Raw genomic sequence first — 21301 nt, forward strand, 5'->3', positions numbered from 1 at the left:
AGGCTATATTGTACTCTCCCTAACAATGATTTAATTCAAAGGAATATGCACAAATTATCCAGATTTTTAAAGCTGTTTCCAACCTCTTAATGGATTATACTCAGTACCTTATGTGAGTAAATCCTTTCTTTCCTAGTTCTGGGCTTAATTCTTTTCTTTGGGGGGGGGGGCTTAATTCTTATCAGTGAAAAGTAAAAGTGAAAGTCGCTCAGTCGTGTCTGACTCTTTGAGACCCCATGGACTATACAGCCCATGGAATTCTCCAGGCTAGAATATTGGAGTGGGTAGCCTTTCCCTGCTCCAGGGGATCTTCCAACCCAGGGATTGAACCCAGGTCTTCCGCATTGCAGGTGGATTCTTTACCAGCTGAGCCACAAGAGAAGCCCAAAAAAGTAATTAGAAAGGCTATGTGACAACTGTCATCTTTATTTGTGTAATCATTCCCATCAACAGGACTTTCCTGGTAGCTCAGTTGGTAAAGAGTCAGACGCGACTGAGCGACTTTCACTTTCACTTTCTCATTAACATCCTAGGTATATTTAACTTTCAGCTTATGCCTCCCATTCACAATTTTACAATTCATTTTAAAGTGTGCCTTTGTTCACTGCAGGAAAAAAATAGCCACCCACAGGTTTTCTTCCAACATATGGTAAATGTGTACATTTACAACTTATTTAAAAATCAGTTTTCTTCTTTCTTAATATGACCATTTTAGATTTGTAAAAGCCAATTTTTAAATTCTTTACACTTACATTAAATTCATCCTATAACAATGTGAGCTTTTTTTCTATACATAAATTTTTTGACCACTCTTTTGCTGCTAGAAGCACCTCACATCCAGCCATCTCAAGATTTTTAGTTATTGTTGTTGTTTTTCTAAGATGTCCTCTTTTGGCTTCTGCTCATAGGTAACCTTGTTTCCTGTGTCTCATGGTCTATCAACACCACTTGGTAAAGACATAATACTTACATAAAGTCCATACCCTCTGGACTGCAACAGTATCATAGATGTTAAATCTTACAGCATTCCTACAGCATTATGTCTCACTTCTTAGTTTGAAAAACAGACACACACCTGTCAGGGTACTTAAACAACATCATTCAATATGTCAGCAACCAAGTCCCCGGTATCTCTTGACTACCTTCCCTTCAAAAAAAGAGGAAAAATCATTTTTGACCTGGTTTGAAATAACATCTACTAAAACACTGACTTTTAAACTTTTCAACAGGAACAAATAATAAGAAACACAGTTTAACATCCTAAGTATATATGTGTATAGATCTGAAATAACAATCTCATCAAAAATATTTAAATGTATTACATGATCTATTTTGATGTTTTCTTGCTATATATTCTATTCAATTTTGTTTAAAAGAAATGCTAGTCATAACTTCCTAGGTGGATTTCATTATGCACTAATGACTTGCTGCCTACTACTTGATGACTGCAGTGATAGAAAAATTAAGACTTACCACATGCCACAAGGTAATGGGATTAGTTCTGCTAATAGTAGGGTAAATCTTCATTAATTATGAGGCCACTAGTACAGACTACAGTAACTGAATCCGAACCAGCATGAAATATATTTGGGGATAACCTACAAAGAAAGGGTTTGCTAAACAAAACATGATGTCAAGAAGATGGAAGGGGTATTTAACCTCTTAGAACAAGATATCTCTAAGGTTTCTGGATCATTATTTAAATGCATCTGTGCTGCTAATTATAAATGCATGTTAATATTCAGGTCAATGGGACATCTACTCAGAAGAACCTTGTTTGTTCTTAATCCAAAACATTTTGTAAATCAGAATATTATATTGAATCTGAGCTTGAAAAATTTGAGTGCATCTTAACATTCAAATGCAAGAATTCTCAACAATAAAATCACTTTGGAACTGTTTTGTTTAGTTCATCCAAGTCACTTTTTTTTATAAATGTGTTTCAGGTATCATCTACTAATAACAACAGTAACTGGTATACAGTTCATGTGTAGAGTGTTTTAAACTTCAGAAAACTCTTTTAATTTTGAAGATGCTGATGACCAGCAATCTTTGGATTACTGAATATTTAACAAGCTTATAATGACATTTTCCAGACCCAAAAATGAAACTTAATATTTGGTGTGCTCTGCCTGTGACAGATGACTCAATCCCATGAAGAAATCCAGGTGCCTGGCCTATTACGATTGCCTGTTTTTCAGAGGTCGGGTCCACCCCTGCCATTCCCCTACCAAATTTGGAAGATATGAAAGAAAACTTCAAGGTAAAAGACTAAGTCAAGTTCTGAAGTGGGGGTGTCCCAGAACCCCCTTATGTGGAGGTATCTATTAAACAACTTAGAGCAGATGTTTATCCTTTATAAACATTTAACATTTTTGCAAATTGAAGGCTTAAGAAGCTAAGGGAGTAAAGGACAGGCCAGGAAGTCAGGGATTCCTGGATGTGAACCTAATCTTGGTCCTATTCTGCTTTTGCTCTAAATCAATGCCAAATGCTTCACACCTCAGCTGCTTTATAGCAGGCAAGAATTATACTGCAGACGAAACCGTTTCCTGAGAATGTCTTAGGTTAAATGGTTAATATTACAGCCCTCAAAGATACTTCCTTTCACAAGAGGTGAAGCATTCTTCATACATATTATTTACCTTCTTTACATTAGGAAATTGAAACAGAATATTGGTGTCCTGCTTAACTGACCTTGAAAAGAGATCATTCTTTCCATCCCTAAATTCTTGTCCACTTCACAATGAATTGGTTATCCAACCAGTTAGGAAATTCAATCCTGTGATCTTAAAGGTTTTTAAGGGCGCTGTAACACCTGTGAGTTGACCATTTAGGCAGCTAATACTGGGCCAGCTCAGGACCATCATCTTTCTCTGTCCTCTCTCCATGGGTCATCAACCTGAAGGAAATGCCCTCCTCATCCACGTCTTGATTGAGTACCCTCTTGGGAAAGTCAGTTGGTCCTGGTCATGAGAAGAAGGTCCATTTTTCACACCACAAAGCAGCACCTCCATATCTGGCCCTGCTTTGGGCTCTTCAAAAGGCAGACTGTGTTTTCACTTTCTCCCCACCACTTCATGATAAAAGCATCCTGGTCCCTTCGTGGCATTTAATGAATGGTCCTCTCTCCCTGGATTTGGACCGTTGGCCTTTCCGACCAGTCATTAACTGGCAGGAAATGCCCTTCTCAGCAATCACTATTGTGTAAATAGAGCTATAAACTTTCGAATGCCCCTGCAACCCCAGACCCTAAAGCTGCACGTGTGTGGGGGGGTGTGTGTGGGCAGATCTTTATTGTAAAAGTACTGCCTTCCAAATTAAACTCAAACCGCATGATACAGTTCATAAAATAAACAAAATATGCAGTCCAGTGACAGATTTACCGTGGCCCTACAGAATAAAGCCAAAAACAAAAATTCATCTCTATACGGAAAACACTGCTACTTTTGACCCAAATAGCCCCCAAACAGGAAGTGAAAAGCAAATAGGCAGCTGTGGCCTCACTAAGTTATGAAGGAGACCAGGGCAAACGGCATTTCCTGTCATTGCTTGTCACCATTTCTCAATGCCTCTGTCGGAACTGTTTTCATAGATGGCTAAAAATATTATGGAAATTTCTTTGGGGATAAGATGGAAGGCAATGAAGGGAGCTGTTAGATGACCTAGACTTGAAAGTGAAACATGCAACTTTTACCAAAAACTTTCCTTAGGACTAGTCACACAACCAGTCACTTGAACTTCTGCATTTTAATGAATACAGGAATAACAGACCATATGAGCAAAAGTAAAAAGTAAAAGTGCTCAGGATCAGACATTAGATAACCTAGAGGTTTCCTGTTAATTTCAGGTCAGTTTTCAGAACAATTTGCATGCACCTGATGAGTAAGGAGAGAACTGCAGACTATAATATCCCAGAGAAGAGGAACTAGCATCTTCAGTTTGGTTTCTCTCTCCCTCTGTCTCTCACCAGCCCACAATATGACCTGTATAACCTCAAAGTATGTGCAGGTATGAGAGGTCTCTAAGGGAATCACATTTTAGATCCTTCACTATTGTCAACACACTCTTCACGCCATATGGAGGGATTCCTGTCTTTTTTCCAGAACTGTGAAATGCCAAGCCCTGTGTCGCATTTCTGTAGTCTCTCAACTTCTCAATCACCAAAGATCCTTGGAGGGGAAGTTTCAGCTGGAAAGTACAAGCGTTTTGCCCTCATGTTATTGCTACACTGAAGCTCTCGGGATGTCCAGATGAATCCCCCAGGAAAACCAGGTTTATCAAAGAAAGAGGATTACTAAACAGTAGCAGGGCAGCTAGTTGGCCAAAGTTCTGCCAAACTTTCTCCGAAAAGAAAGGCCTTCCCTTGGGGAGACTGTGAGTGTGATCCCAGCCCAGACCCTGGCTTCAGAAAGCCGGCAGAACACTTATAGACCAGTCCCTTCCTGTGGCTGTGGCCACTGCTACAGGCATTTATAAAATAGATCAGACTACCCAGCACCTCCTCGACCCGCATGGTTTTCTACATTTTGAAGCTCTTAGACATAAAAAGTGACCCTATAATCTATATATTTTTCACCTCATACTTCTGGACGAGCTAAGAAGGTTTTCTTCATGCTATCCAATCACTCAGGAAAGATGCTGACATCAACAACCTGAGAGTTTAAATTTTGCTCAAAATCACCTCTGAAAAGAATCCACTCTTCTTCTCTAGGAGGTTCACTGATAATAGATAGCAAGGTGGGGTGGGGGGACACATCAATGTGTTCGTTCTTTAACAAAAAAAAAAAATTGGGCCATTTATGGAGTGACTGCATTTCAGTGGACAAGAGCAAACTCCAGTAGGGTGCTGAGAAGGAATGTGATCTCTGCCAGTGTGCCACGCATCTGGTTGAGTGTGTTTCTATATATTTTAAATAGAACTTGGAAAAACCACTACTGAGTACATGGATCCAATCATAATAAAGCAACCACCCTAACATTATGTGACAATCTCATTTTCTCAGTTTGTAAAGCAAAAAAAAAAAAAAAGTGAGAAATTATACTATGAGATATATGTCCAAATTAATATTATACATGGTACTTTTGTTCTGCTTTGTTTTCCTGTGTGAAGACTGAAGACTAAAAACAAAAGTTGAAATGCAAGCTCTCTGGTTCTTCCACTCTCTTGTTCTTTGCTAACAGGCCAATTGCCCCCCGCCAAATAAAAACACAGCCCCTTGTTTGGTTTCTTCACGCTGCTATATAAGGAGAGACTCCAAAAGCTGTACCTAAAGCCTCATGGTCCTCTGGGCACAAAAGATGATTGTGGTGGATCTGAAATGGCAGCTCATCTCTTCCACAGGGTGGACTTTGCTTTCTGGATACAGTAAAAAGAGGCGCTATTCACACCTGTATCTTGGTAAATAAAAACCTATGCAAATTCACCCTCTAAATGGGCAATCAGGTTTTGAGTGAAAATGAGACAGCTCTCAGTGTCCTTTTGGGGTTTTGTCTGACTTCATCACTTTCTAAACTATACATGACACAAGGCATCTGAGTCATGGTATTTCTGATTTTGTTCCTTTTTTTTTTTTTTTTAACCTGGTAAAAAGGTTTGAAGGACTGTTTCTACATAATTTCTGGTTGCGGACTGATTTCTCTGGGATGTGCTCTGGGGATACACTAAATGCAATGACAGGTGACAGGAAAAGAGCATCTGGCTTTCAGGCTACTCCTGGAGGTCTCAGCCCAAAGGCTGCCATTGCCTGCTTTTCCCTGGACTTGGGGCAGAGCTGCTACCATGGCGTCAAGCAGGATATTCTGTTTGTTGTTGTTGATAATTTTTTTTGTCAATAAAAAAATAGATAACGCTACCTGAAATCACAGGAAGGCCGTTCATAAAATACAACAACAAGTTAGAAAGAATATCTTCCCATTTACTTAACCAAGTTTTACTGAGAACCCTCCCTGTAGCTCAAATGATAAAGAATCTGCCTGCAACTCAGGAGACCTGGGTTCGATCCCTGGGTTGGGAAGATCTCCTAGAGAAGGGAATGGCAACCCACTCCAGTATCCTTGCCTGGAGAATCCCATGGACGGGGGAGCCTGGCAAGCTACAGTCTGTGGCCGCAAAGAGTTGGACACGACTGAATGATTAACACTACTACCAACTACTGTGTACCAGGCACTGGGGATATAAAGGAGACCCAGGAACTTGCCTAATAAGGAGTTACTCGTACATTCAAGGAAACCTGAATAAGCCTTAAGAAACTAGTCTCAAATTTCCACGCCAGTTGCAGGCGATGCCAAGGAGCTCGAGATTCAAAAAAACTGGTGGGGACAATTTTAAGTTAATTTGAGTAATCCACATTGGAAAATAAGATCAAGCAAACTGTCGGTCTCTAGGATGCTCCCATGGCCTTAAGGAGATCACACAGCCTGTCAGAAGCCTAGTGCCAATCTCCTGCAATTCTGCCCAGACTGCCTTTCTCAGTTGGAGGCCCTTTCCTTCTGGGCCCTTCAAGGTCATCCACTGTGTGGTCAGAAAACTAACCTCTGCCTAATGTTAGAAACAAATCACTCCTTCTACTCATGAGCCAATGTAATGCTGATAGAAGAAGGCCCTAAGAGTAGACATAATATCTTAAATAGCATGCCTAATTGATTTCTAAATCTCTATTAATCAGTCTCTTTTATTTCACTTAACACTTTGGTCTCCCGGCTATCATGAAGAGTTCTGGGGTTACTATGCTTGAGCTTCTTGAAAAGGATTATACACATATAGAAGGAGAAAAAAATATGTATGTGTGTGGCATGTAGATGAATATATAACATACATGTTATATATACTGTACATGTTATATACATTTACATATATATTCACTTACATGTATACACCTCTACACACACACATACTTAAATCAAGCTTTCTTTCATTTCTGCTTCCTCTTGAGTTCTAATCAACATATTCTAATTAACTTATTGGAGTTCAACATACAGAGCCTCGGAGAGACATAGTGTAATGCAAACATTTACTATAGTTTATTGTGAAGTGTTTTTCTTTCATTCTTAGAATTGGGGGAGTGCTGTAAAAATAGGTATTTTTCTATAATCATCTGGGAATAAATCAATGCAGGGTTGTATAAATTGTCCTAAGATGAAGACTAATTTATATATTGTGCACATGCGTGTGCTTCCATGCACCCAGACAACTTGGGAGTGCCTTTATTTCTCAAATAAAAATAAGGTCCTTCTTCCCAGCTGCATTATTTTACCATCACTCTTTTAAAAACACAGTCGCTCAAAAAATAAAAAATAAAAATAAAAACACAGTCGCTCAACTTAATACCAAGGAGAAGTAAATTATGGTTTTATATTGTGTATTTATTAGAATGATCTGGGAAAAAAAACTTTTCTGACTCCTTTTAGGTCAAACGGACAGCATTAACACCTGATAATGTAATTGATACCTTATTTATCCTAATGCTCAGAGTTGTCTTTCCAACACTGTCATTTGGCTGTCTTGAAGCAATATATAACCATTCAGGAAGAGCAGGATGCTTCAGAACCGGATTCCTTAAGATCTAAAAGCTTACATTAATATGGCTCTATCTGCTTTCTTTTGGGTCATAATTTGTGTTTGTTTTGGGTTGATCAGCAATTAAAGGTACTTCCTCCCAAACAGTTTATTCTCTTAGAGGGAAAGGGCCCACGTCATTTCATCTGAGGACAGGTTTCCTTTTATTTATTTATTTATTTTTTGAATCGAGAGCTCTGGCACATGGAGCAAGGGACAGGACCCCCCTCCCCCAAAGAAACAAAACTTCTGATTTCTACTCTCCTGACATCACATACATTTATAAAAGAGGAAAAATCCATCTGGTGACCCTACCACACTGTCATAAGACAACTTAACTGCATGGAGCACCTTGACGAAGTCAAGGTGTGCACAGCCTGCATGCTTTTTCAGACACTTGATAGCTGTAACATGTCAGTGACCATTATCTAACTTTAATTATGGGATCAAATTACTTGTCAAACATGGACTGTAAATTATTCTTGTCTGCTAGGCCCCAATCTCTGTTTGTAATCCTATCAGACAGTTTGATTTATTTTAAAACAGAACAATTCTGCCACCTTCCTGAAAGGACTGTGCTAATAATAAGCAGGATAAGTTTACAGTTTTGGGAAGGAAAATCTTCATCACATTAGGGGTTTTTTACTCTTTTCTTCCTTTCCCTTCCCTCTCACATATAAAGACATCTGGGGGGAGAACAAAACTGTACTTCCGACTACACTGTGAGCATCCGCACGGCAGCCCAGACACGGCCACTGTTCCAGCACGTGCACCACTGTACCGCCTCCAAAGGCAAGACCTTTCTTCCCCCAGGCTGCTGTGATGACTTTTTCATAGGGCAGAGCTGGGCAGATAATAATACACCTACCGGTCAGAAAGATGAACTACACAAGAGCCTAGCAGTGCAGTGAGAAGCGAGGGAACCCATTTGAGGCAAATACAATGCAGGCAATGAAGGGAAAGAATGTCCTAAATGACTTCAAATGTTGAGGTTCTAGCCAGTGCACAAAAAGCAAACTATCTTCTGTTTAAAAGCTGAGCACAAAATCTGCTCCTCTGTGAGTTTACCAACTACTCATTTTTTTTTTTTTTAACTCAACATGTACTAAGCACCTAATTTGTGCAAAGCATTGCTTAGGTAAAGGGTAGGTGCAGGAGATTACCAAAGAGAATTCGGATACCAGTTCGGAATCATAGGTTTTATCCCCCATAAAAGGCACCTGTTGTGAAATGCCTGGACTGGACAGTTGAGGGGAATCATTAAGGCAGCAAAGGAAATTAGAGAAATGAAGCGCCTCTTAGAAACAGAGTGAAACATGCAGTCACCACCTCTAGCCCAGCACCATATCAATTCTCTCTCAAAATATATTTTTTTTCTGACAAACTCCTTTGCTTATGTTTTCATACAAGGTCTCCAATCTCATCAGTCTAGGAAGCCACTGAATGTTTAACTGGCAAAATGTCTTCATAATGTCTCTGACACGTGTTCAGCTTATCTATTCTGGCCCCAAGGTTTAGCCCCCCCACCCCACTCTTTTAAGGATGCATTTGCCCAAAGTCATTCAGCAACAAGGCAGCACGTGAGGAAGCAAAGCTTCATGAACTGGAGTCTAAGGATGTAATCACTAAAAACTGGAGAAGGTCCTTTGTGACATCCCTGCTCTCTTGCACAAATGCAGCTTATCTATTTCTCTACCTGCAAGAGGAACTCTCCTTTCGGATGTGAAGTAATGAACTTCCCTAAACACTTCTGCCACCAATAATCTGAAAAATGGATTATACAGTAAATTCCACTGCAAACAGTTCAGTTCTTTCTAGGCACACCACAGCACCTGGACAGGAAAACTGCAGCATTCCGAACAGGTGCAAAACAATCTCTTTACCCCCACCACTCCTCGGGAGCTAGTTGATTTTAATAACAGGAGAATCTGCCAGCCAAGTTGCTCCTATTGCTTTGGGAGAAGTCAAAAGTGGACAGAGGTAGAATAATATCACCTGGGTTATGGGTAGAAGCCCTTTTAGGCTATGTTCAGGGAAGTTTCAATAAATATGAAAGCATCTCCCTGAAGTATTACATATTGAGAAACATTTTAAAAACAATGTTTAAAAGTATTTAAACATTAAGGACTAGATTTCTCGTAGGAAAAATGGAAAAATGTGAATATAACTAGAAAAATCCGAGGGCGCTGGTAAGCTCCATGGTCAATATGCCTTTCATCAGAGGGAAAAAAAAAAAACCTCAGGTGAACTGTATTAAACACTGACGTCTAGTCATTAGTACAGCTATTCAACAGTCCACTTTCCAACCATTATACCAGTAACTACCCAAAGACTTATTAAACCAAGGTGTCAACATAGTGAAAAATTAGCAATCATTTCAAAATTAAATCTTGCAAGTTTCGTTTTAATTGGTGCTTTCCCGTCAATTAACCTGTGGCATTATGCTGTGAGGATTCATACCCAATTCAAAAACACCAGCAATTTAGGAACATCTCAAAAAAAGAACTTTTGGAAAACACGCTATCCTAATTACAGCATCAATAAATTCACCCTCACTGTTGTATTAATCTATATAAACTAATGGTCAGCAGACAGAAAAAAACACAGTAGGTCTACTAACGATAAACCTACACAACTGAATCACTGAATGTTAACTTGGGTTGCTGGTCTTGATTTAATTTCATTGTCTAACCATAAAAGCTTATCGTGTGAACGCTAAAAATGAAAGTTCTCTTTTCAAGAGTCTCCTGAAATCTACCTTCAGGCCCTTTCGGATGCCGATAGTAAAAGCAAGCTGCCTAAATGTGTTGCTCCGCAGCGGGAAGTGAGACCAGACCGCGCAGCAGGAAAGCTGGGGCACTGCCCACGTTAGCGCACCGCCCCTGGGACGTGAGCGCCTAGAAGCACTTGCGGATGGTATGCCGTACACGAAGTTCCTTTCAATGACAAAACACGCATCATATATGCCATACAGACATATAAAGGAAGGAGAAAGAGGGAAGCAGAAAAAGAAGAAAGATGAAAGCCCCTAACGTTAACAAAGTTGCAGGATGACTTTTCCTTCTACTTGCCATTTTGAAAAATAAAGTTTAAAAGGCGTTCGATTTCGCTGGCGCCCTAGAAAGGCAGCCACGCTCGGCAGCCCCAACTCCTGGCCGGCCTTACCTTCTGCTGCTAGCGCGAACCCAGGGGCTAAGGGGTCCCGCTCTCAGCGGCGGCGGTGGCGGGGGCAGCGGCACGCGCCATCTGTTAGCAGCAGAAGCAGAAGCCGCGCTGCGCGAGGTGGCCCCGGTGCGGGGAGAGCCTCTAGCACGGGTGACTACCCAATGCCGCCATTTTAAAGCGAGGCTCCCGAAATCATTAGATATAAGCAAATTAAAGCCCGCCCCACCTACAGAACTTCGGGGCTGGGACGAGCAACCCGGCTTCGAGTCGGCCGCGGTGGGGTAGAAAATGTCAAGTGAGAGACGCGTACAGGACAGCCGGCCGCAGGCGACATCCCTCCGACCCCCTCCCCGCCCCCGCCACCCCCCGGGCTCGGGCGAGCCTCTTTGCGGGTCCAGAGACCGGAGGATTTTCTTGTCCTCCACTGTTCCGGGACCCTTCGCTGGGGCCCGCCGGCGGGCTGGGGGACAGTGGGGGACTGGGGCCGGCCCTCCCCGCGCCTCCCTAGCGCTTGGTTCAGTCCACTTGGAGCACACCTCGCGCTCCCCGGCTCCCCGGCGGCGGGCGGGCGGGCGCGGGGCTCCGGGCCCGGCGATCGGCTGCCATGGCAACCCGGGACCAAACCCCGCCCGGCCGCAGCCAAAGGCGTGCCCTCCGCCGGCCGGCCGGCTGTCCGGCCGGTCCTGGGCAGCGCCCGGCCACCCGGCGGCCCTCGCGGGGCCCCGCGCCCGGCACACGCGCGGCGCGCCGAGGGCGCGGCGCCGGCAAGGGGACTCCCGGCGCCCCAGCGGCAACTCCCGCCCAACTCCGGCGGGCTGGGAAGCGGCGCGCGGCCCCGCCCGGCCAGGTAGCGCGGCGCGCCCCGCACCGGCCCCGCACCGGCCTCGCCGACCTCACCTGGCCCGGCGCCCGTGGCTCCCAGCTCCAGACGCGGCGGGAATGCAGCGGCGTGCGGCCCCCCACTTCGCGCCCAGCCCGGGACTCTCTGTCCTCCGCCTCCCTCGCTGCTCCGGGAGAGCGCCAAAAAGTCGCGCTCCAGATCCCGCTCGCTCCGAGGGCTGGCACACTCTTTCTGTAGCACTCTGTATATCGGTGGAGTCTTTCTTCAGCTCACGGGTCTCGTGGAGCCGAGCGCGGGCTTTATTCTCAGGGGGTGTGGCGCCCCTTCCCCCAGCCGGCCGGCCCAGCCCCCACTGCAAGGGCTTTTTGCCATTTCATTATTAAGGGAAGGGGCTGGGGCAGCAAATCATAACGCGCAGGTTTTACAAAAGCGGGAACAAACAGAACTTGCACACTGTCCCAGAGGGGAAGGCGGTGGGGGTGGGGGTGGGGGAGGGGGAGGGGGAGGGAGGCAGCAAAGTTTGTGAGCTGCACGAGCTGAGCTGCCAATGAGCAGTGCAGTGCGGTTCAAAGCTGGACGCTTCCAGACACTCTGGCTATGAGATTAAATAGGTAATTCCAAAAATGACCGCAGTCAATAAATACGTCGGCCCACGGAAGGCAAAATACATATTTATTTATATACTCACCAACACTTATCAGCTGCCTTCCTGAGTCCTCTCTTTTCTGCAAATCCTTTATTTCCCTTTAAAACCTTGATCTCAGAAAGGGCAATGTTGGTCTGTACGAATAGTCCCCCTCTTTAACGGAGTTTGAAGGGTAGGAGGACCCCTAAGGTAGAGTTCCAGGTACTTTTGAATGACAAGTGGACAAAGCAAATGCAATTATATATTTGGATTTTTTCAAAAAATGTACATATGGATAGCTAAATTACAAGTTTCTTTTTAATGCAAGTGTGATAGGAACACCAGCTGTTCCTTAACTGGAGCCCAACGGTAATCAACACATGCTTTTATTTAATCTTAGGAGGACAATTGTAGTCTGAAACATACGTATATGCAGGATCCTCCGTGACAAGCTCATAGCAATTCATGGGCTGCTCTCCTGCCATGAACTGCTTCACCCCAGTAACAGAGTTCCACATGCCCTGCAGAAAGTGCAGAAACGTCACAGGAGGTATTCAAGCAGCAGTTAAATCGAAGAGTGGGGTGAATTCTCAGGCTAATTACATTTTTAAAAATTCTACCGGACTGATCCAAATAGAACTCTCCAGCTAATATTAGGCAAGAAATCAATCTCTGTTAAATGTGAGATAATAGGAGCAGGATCATAATGGTTGGAAGAACACTGGCACAAACTGCCCTTTAAATAATAGAGAAAAACCCTCTGTGGCATTTGACAAGCATTGGGAAAATTATCAGGACAACGTGCAGGGTGGTGTCTGATAGGTTTGTAATACCGAGTAGAATCCTAAGCATGAGTCAAACAAAAGGCAGGAGTTTCTAGTTATTTGAAAGGAAGGGGGGGCGAGAGACTTTAATTCCTAGCCACCTTTCCCCACCTCCCTTCCAACTTACCAAATGACCTGCCCTACTCTAAAAGTCAAATTTGGCTGATGTATAGGAAGTGGCTTTTGCAGTCCAGAGACTAAAAGTAGGAGGTGTTGGCTACCGCAGTAGGCAGGAGAGAAGGGCAAGGCTGAATTATATAACTCTATACCCAATGATCTAACAAATGAGGAACTGTTATCACAGCGAGTCAACAAAGGACTCTTTATACTAAAGGTAACTTGGGTCAATACCAGTTCCCTTACCTCTGCCCACCATTGCAAACCACATCTCCTATGGGACACTTTGGCTTTCCCTAATTCCACACAAGCTGGCTTGATTTTATTGTTACTGCATGGCTGAAATAATTGTTTTATCATAAATTTCAGGTCACATAGGACAGCTTGGTGGTTCTCTGGGTAGCACAGCTTCAACACCGTCTCTTGCTGGACATTTTTGACTGTTGAAAGTTGCAAATGAGACTATTATTCTCTCTTCTCCACACTGAAGGGAAGAAAAACCTTATAAGCAAATTTGAGCCTGGTAAACTGTCCTCCTTGTATCCAGGATGGTGTGACAAATGAAGGTAGGCAAATTTCCATGCTACTGGTTCATTAGGGAGTGTTTTCGAAGGCCGTAGGAAATTGCTGTCCCCTCCCCTCAGCATTTTAAAAGGATCCATTTACTCTCAGGGGTAGACTCACCTTGGAATTACTTTCCAATTTAGTAGAGTGGGTAGAGCTAGACAACCTTTTCTTTTCCTTAGGCATGATTGGGGGCATGACCCAGGAAAAATTAAGTTGTATACTCACTGATCCACTAGATGAGTTCTTAATGTATGTACATTATAGTCTCTGAATACTTAACACTTCTTTTCCCCCTGCATTTTGGGCTAGCCTCAGAACCACTAGTCCTGATGGATCTTCACTTTCCCCCCGTCAGTCAAATAGAGGTGGGTAACCAAACATTTAAACACACTTAGGGAACATACTGTCCGTATTGTCACAATGCCTTAACAGTACACATACAGATGTAAAAGCTAAGACTGGAGGTAAGGATGTAGAAGCCTCTCAAGTGGCATGTTCTTCCAATAAATCTAATTAACTTTGACTGATACAGGAAAGAATTCTAAAAGTTATGTAATGGTTTAGTAACAAAAGGATTATTGTAATCCACCGCTGAACAAATGTTGCTGTATTTTTTTAAAGATGCTGAATAGGTGAAAAGTTAAACTCTCTCATATATCAGTGCACCATGCTTCTGAGGGATTTTTGAACTCTCAATTTATTCTATCAGAATTATGCTTTTACCCCTTTGCTAAGTCACATAACTCATTATTCTTTTTAAAAGATGGTCAGCTGATACTGCTAGACATGCGGGCAGGGTCATGCTATGCACAGAAATGTGAAACATCACCTTCCTCTTTTGAACTTGTGTAATAGTCACCTGTTATTATTAGCAAATAGTACTGTTTGCTGCTGCTGTGTTCCAGCGACAGCTCCACAGCCTACAGCCCACAACACTATTTGCAGTGACTCCATACAGAAGTCTCTGGCTATTTAAGGGTGACTGAAGGGCTACAGGCACTCCTGTCTATCAGATCTAATCCCTTGAATCTGTTTGTTAGATAGACAAAGTGCCTGAAGAACTATGGACAGGAGGTGGTGATCAAAACCATCCCCAAGAAAGAGAAATGCAAAAAGGCATAATGGTTGTCTGAGCAGTCCTTACAAATAGCTGAGAAAAGAAGAGAAGCGAAAGGCAAAGGACAAAAGGAGATATATCTGTCTGAATGCAGAGTTCCAAAGAATAGCAAGGGGAGATAACAAAGCCTTCCTAAGTGACCAATGCAAAAAAAAATAGAGGAAAACGGTAGAATGGGAAAGACTAGAAATCTCTTCAAGAAAATTAGAGATACCAAGGTATCATTTCATGCAAAGATGGGCACAATAAAGGACAGAAACAGTATGGACCTAACACAAGTGGAAGATACTAAGAAGAGGTGGCAAGACTACACAGAAGAATTATACAAAAAAGATCTTCATGGCCCAGATAACCACGAGGTGTGATCACTCACCTAGAGCCAGACATCCTGGAATGTGAAGTCAAGTGGGCTTTAGGAAGCATCACTATGAACAAAGCTAGTGGAGGTGATGGAATTCCAGCTTAGCTATTTCAAATCCTAAAAGATGACACTTTGAAAGTGCTGTCCTCAACGTGCCATCCAATTTGGAAAACTTGGCAGTGGCCACAGGACTGGAAAAAGTCCGTTTTCATTCCAAGCCCAAAGAAAGGCAATGACAAAGAATCTTCAAACTACCACACAATTGCACTCATTTCACATGCTAGCAAAGTAATGCTCAAAATTCTGCAAGCTAGGCTTCAACAGTACATGAACCAAGAACTACCAGATGTTCAAGATGGAGTTAGAAAAGGCAGAGGAACAAGAGATCAAATTGCAAACATCCACTGGATCATAGAAAAAGCAAGAGAGTTCCAGAAAAACATCTACTTCTGCTTTATTGACTATGCCAAAGTCTTTGACTGTGTGGATCACAACAAACTGGAAAAGTCTTAGATGGGAATACCAGACCACCTGACCTGCCTCCTGAGAAATCTGTATGCAGGTCAAGAAGCAACAGTTAGAACTGGACATGAAACAACAGACTGGTTCCAAATAGGAAAAGGGGTATGTCAAAGCTGTATATTGTCACCCTGCTTATTTAACTTATATGCAGAGTACATCATGTGAAATGCTGGTCTGGATGAAGCACAAGCTGGAATCAAGATTGCTGGGAGAAATATCAATAACTTCAGATATGCAGATGACACCACCCTTATGGCAGAAAGCGAAGAGGAACTAAAGAGCCCTTTGATGAAAGTGAAAGAAGAGAGTGAAAAAGCTGACTTAAAACTCAACATTCAAAAAACAAAGATCATGGCATCTGGTCCCATCACTTCATGGCAAATAGATGGGGAAACAATGGAAACAGAGACTTTATTTTTGGGGGCTCCAAAATCATTGCCGATGGTGACTGCAGCCATGAAATTAAAAGACGCTTGTTCCTTGGAAGGAAAGTTATGACCAACTTAGACAGCATATTAAAAAGCAGAGACATTACTTTGCCGACAAAGGTCTGTCTTGTCAAAGCTGTGGTTTTTCCAGTAGTCATGTATGGGTGTGAGGATTGGGCAATAAAGAAAGCTGAGCTCCGAAGAATTGATGCTTTTGAACTGTGGTGTTGGAGAAGACTTGAGAGTCCCTAGGACTGCAAGGAGATCAGGCCAGTCAATCCTAAAGGAAATCAACCCTGAATACTCATTTGAAGGACTGATGCTAAAGCTGATGCTTCAATACTTTGGTCACTTGATGTGAATAACTGACTCATTGAAAAGACTCTGATGCTGGGAAAGATTGAAGGCAGGAGGAGATGGGGACGCCAGAGGATGAGATAGTCAGATGGCATCACCAACTCGATGGACATGAGTTTGAGCAGGCTCTGGGAGTTGGCGATGGACAGGGAAGCCTGGAGTGCTGCAGTCCATGAGATCGCAAAGAGCCAACTGAACTGAACTGAAGGGCTACAGACACTAATTTTTCATCCATTTCTGAAAAGTCTTTTCCATTTTCCATTCGTAGTTAGGAATTGAGAGATTCACACAAAGTTCTGATTAGATAAACAGGAAAATAAAACCCATCAGAGTCTAGTTGTTAAAAAGGTTTAGACAATCAAATAAATGTCAGCTTCCAAGGTAACCCCTTTGTAAAGTGATGAAGACTGTATTTCTTACAGAAGGAGTGATAAGTTGCATTCTGAAATCATTGCAAAGATAGATAAGTAGATCAACAGTTCTCAGGTTGGAAAGAAAATTTCTGAAATTCAGGTTTTTTTCACTTTGACAAGATTGTCAGAATTACCTGAATATATTCTCATAAACAGAGAAGAAACCAGAAAATTTTTTTCCATTTATTTTTATTAGTTGGAGGCTAATTACTTTACATTATTGTAGTGGCTTTTGCCATACATTGACATGAATCAGCCGTGAATTTACATGTATTCCCCATCCCGATCCCCCCTCCCACCTCCCTCTCTACCCGATCCCTCTGGGTCTTCCCAGTGCACCAACCCCGAGCACTTGTCTCATGCATCCAACCTGAGCTGGTGATCTGTTTCACCCTTGATAATATACATGAGAAACCAGAAATTTAATGAATCACTCTCTTTGAAACAAACCCAGGCCAAATGGATTTATAAGGTAATTTCTTCCCCAAGCCTTTGAAAGATAATGTTATACAAATTATCCGTGAGTTTTGAAATGTACAGTATATTTCTTAAAATTATCTTCAGAGGGGAATATAGTAAGAATGATACAGATAAAAATGATGCACAAATATAAGAATAAATTCAAAAGATAAACTGATATGAAAAACATGGGTTATTATCACTTAGGAATATGATCTTTAAAATGAAAGTGAAAGTGTTAGTGGCTCAGTCATGTCTGACTCTTTGCAACCCCATGGACTGTAGCCCGCCAGGCTCCTCTGTCCATGGAATTCTCCAGGCAAGAACACTGGAGTGGGTTGCCATTCTCGTCTCCAGGGGATCTTCCCGACACAGGGATCAAACTCAGGCCTCCTGCATTGCAGATTCTTTACAGTCTGAGCTACCAGGGAAGCCCCAATCTTCATAATAGCAGCCATCTAATATGGAAACACTCCGTGCCAGGCACTGTGCTAAGCATTTTTCACAAGTTAGTTCATTTGATCCTCACAACAATCTCTATAAGGTAAATATTATCACGTCCCCAAGTTAAGAACAGGAAAGTGAGGCTAATCCAAAGTAAGAAACTAGCAAAGCTATTAGGTGGCAGAACCAGGATCTAAAATTAGTTGTCTCAGCCGATAGGGCCCATGCTTTTAATTACAACCCAGTGCTGAATTAAGGAAATGGCAACCCACTCCAGTATTCTTGCCTGGAAAATCCCATGGATGGAAGAACCTGGTAGGTCACAGTCCATGGGGTCGCAAAGAGTCGGACATGACTGAGCGACTTCACTTTCACTGAATTAAGCAGTTGTGGGGTCCAGTTAGATTTGAATTCAGTCACTTGCTATGCCATACTGCCTCTCGCTGATGTGGGCATTATCAAAATGATGCCAGTAAATTATAGAATCGTACTAAAATAATTTTAAGCCTTGGTCACATATTGTTTATCTCAGAAATGTAAAGATTTTAGTAAAAAATATCAATATTATTGACAAATGTGTGGACATCTCAGTAAATGCCAAAAGGGCATTTGGTAAAATCTACAGTCCTGGGTGTTCATTGGTAGGACTGATGCTGAAGCTGAAACTCCAATACTTTGGCCACCTCATGCGAAGAGTTGACTCATTGGATGCATGAGACAAGTACTCGGGCCTGGTGCACTGGGAAGACCCAGAGGAATCGGGCAGAGAGGGAGGTGAGAGGGGGGATGGGGATGGAGAATACATGTAAATCCATGGCTGATTCATGTCAATGTATGGCAAAAACCACTACAATATTGTAAAGTAATTAGCCTCCAACTAATAAAAATAAATGGAAAAAAATTTTAAAAAAAGAGTTGACTCATTGGAAAAGACCCTGATGCTGGGAGGGATTGGGGGCAGGATAAGGGGATGACAGAGGATGAGATGGCTGGATGGCATAACCAACTCGATGGACATGAGTTTGAGTAAATTCCAGGAGGTGGTGATGGACAGGGAGGCCTGGAGTGCTGCGATTCATGGGATCGCAAAGAGTCGGACACGACTGGGCGACTGAACTAAACTGAACTGAACTGAACTCCTTCCTATAGTTAACATCTTTCAAATATAGGAATAGTGAGCTACCTCTTTAATATAATAAAGGATGTGTATTTAAAAAACAAAGAATTAGTCTCCTGCCTATTAGAAAAACAAAGTCATTTCCTAGAAACTGCACCTAAACAAGAGAGCTTTTATTCATGTATAAGTTTGATGTTTCTGGAAATTCTTGTTTGGGTAATAAGGTATGAAAATAAATTAGAAGTACTGGAAAGGAAGAAATTAAAAATAGATAATTTTTAGATAACATTAGTAAATACCTGGAAAAGCCACAGAATTGACTTCAAGTGATTAGACGAAACTAGAGTTCAGCACATCAAAATACCTATCACTAAGTCAGAAAAGTAACACATTTCCAATAAAGCAAAAAAAAAAAAACTAAGGTAATTGGAAATAAGTCAATATATTCAAGAGTGTTAGAAAAAGAAATAATGTGAAATCTTAATGGCAGAGATAAATAAAATATGAATAAATGTAAAGTCATGCTACGTCTCTGAATGGTAAGACCAATGGTGTAAGCTAATACTTCACAAATTGATTTATAGAGGCAGACTATTCAAATGAAGCTCTCTCTTATTCCAAAAAAGATACCACATTCATTTGTAGTATTAACTGTGCATCACCATCCTAGGGAATCAAAAGTCTAAAAGAATTATCAAATATTAGAATGTGTTATAAATTGACACTAGTTGAAACGGCAGAATTCAGATGAAAATCAGAAGTATTGGTCAGTAAACACAAAAGTGAAACCTCGAAAAAGGCTCTAATAAATGTAAGAATAGAATGTGTGATGAATAAAGTGTAACAAAACAATGGGAAAATACCTATTATTAAGTAAATTCACCTGGGGTAACTGGTCATGAGTATGGAGAGGAATCAACAGAAGGCTTTATCTTACCAGATATAGTGATTCTTCCTACATGAAATAAAAAATTAAATAAACTTTCTTTAATTTAAAAAATTTTTCTTTAAAAGAAAATTTAAAAAATAGGAATAAACTAGAGTATTTAACTTAACTATAGGAATTTTTCTTATACTTTTTTTATGACTTCCCTAATAGCTCAGTTGGTAAAGAACCCCCCTGCAATGCAGGAGACCCTGGTTCAATTCCTGGGTCAGGAAGATCCCCTGGAGAAGGGATAGGCTACCCACTCTAGTATTCTTGGGCTTCCCTTGTGGCTCAGCTGGTAAAGAATCTGCCTGCAATGTGGGAGACCTGGGTTTGATCCCTGGGTTAGGAAGATCCCCTGGAGAAGGGAAAGGCTACCGCATCCAGCGTTCTGGCCTGGAGAACTTGGGGTCACAAAGAGACATGTGCAACTTTCACTTTCATAGGAATTTTTAAAGTTTTGAAGTAATAGTGAAAGTAGAAGTCACTCAGTCATGTCCGACTCTTTTCGACCCCATGGACTATACAGTCCATGGAATTCTCCAGGCCAGAATACTGGAGGGGGTAGTCTTTCCCTTCTCCAGGGGTTCTTCCCAAGCCAGGGATCATACCCAGGTCTCCCACATTGCAGGGGGGATTCTTTACCAGCTGAGCCACCAGGGAAGCCCTTGAAGTAATAGAAAACATAGTAAAGGAAAAACTTGTTGGAGAGTACAACATAATAAAACAATGTAAAACCATTTTCAAAACTAAGATTAAATGGTGGAAATGCTAGGAAGAGGGGCTTCCTAGGTGACTCAGTGGTAAAGAATACACCTGCCAATGCAGGAGACATAAGACACTAGGGTTAGATCCCAGGATTGGTAAGATCCCCTGGAGAAGGAAATGGCAACCCATTCCAGTATTCCTGCCTGGAGAATCCCATGGACAGAGGAGCCTGGCGAGCTGCAGTCCACAAGGTCGCAAAGAGTCGGACACTACTGAGCCCAGAGCATGCTAGGAAGATCGTAGATGTAGAACTAGCGTCTAAACTGTAGACAGAGGTACTAAGTCTGTACAAGACAACTACCAGATCCTCAAGGGACAAGTGGTCAAAGAATATTATCACCTTAGAAGAATTGTATATTGTTCTAACTAGGAGGCACCATTTGATATTTAATTTAATTGCCCAAAATAGCAATATAGAACTCAATACTCTACAGGCTTTGGAAAAACAGACTCATTCAAGTTGCCGATGGCATTGCTAACTGGGTCAACAATCATAGAAATGTTCATAGTCCTCAAACTAGGAATCCCAACCCTGGGAAATGATCCTAAACTAATAATTCAAAAGAAAGGGAAAAAAGAGCAGCTTATTTTGAATATCAAAAAACCTTGAAACAACCTAAATATCCAACAATAGGGGAATGATTGAGCTATTTACTATATATTAATACAATGAAATAATTTAAGCACTGT

General features: G+C 41.9%; 1 protein-coding gene across 4 annotated transcripts in view; it reads right to left on the reverse strand.

Moving 5' to 3' along the window:
- Positions 1-11964, reverse strand: part of MBNL3 (muscleblind like splicing regulator 3) — a 117363-nt gene extending 105399 nt beyond the window's left edge. For 2 of the 4 annotated variants that reach the window (XM_043896692.1, XM_043896693.1), the window contains exon 1: positions 11621-11962. The gene's annotated coding sequence lies outside the window, so the exon portion shown is untranslated. Of the gene's footprint in view, positions 1-10723; positions 11068-11620 lie in introns of those variants that run through there. The other 2 variants (XM_043896689.1, XM_043896691.1) reach the window with 2 other exon arrangements.
- Between the last annotated feature and the right edge of the window lie 9337 nt (positions 11965-21301).

Source organism: Cervus elaphus, chromosome X (genome assembly GCF_910594005.1).
Source record: "Cervus elaphus chromosome X, mCerEla1.1, whole genome shotgun sequence".
Classification (NCBI taxonomy): domain Eukaryota; kingdom Metazoa; phylum Chordata; class Mammalia; order Artiodactyla; family Cervidae; genus Cervus; species Cervus elaphus.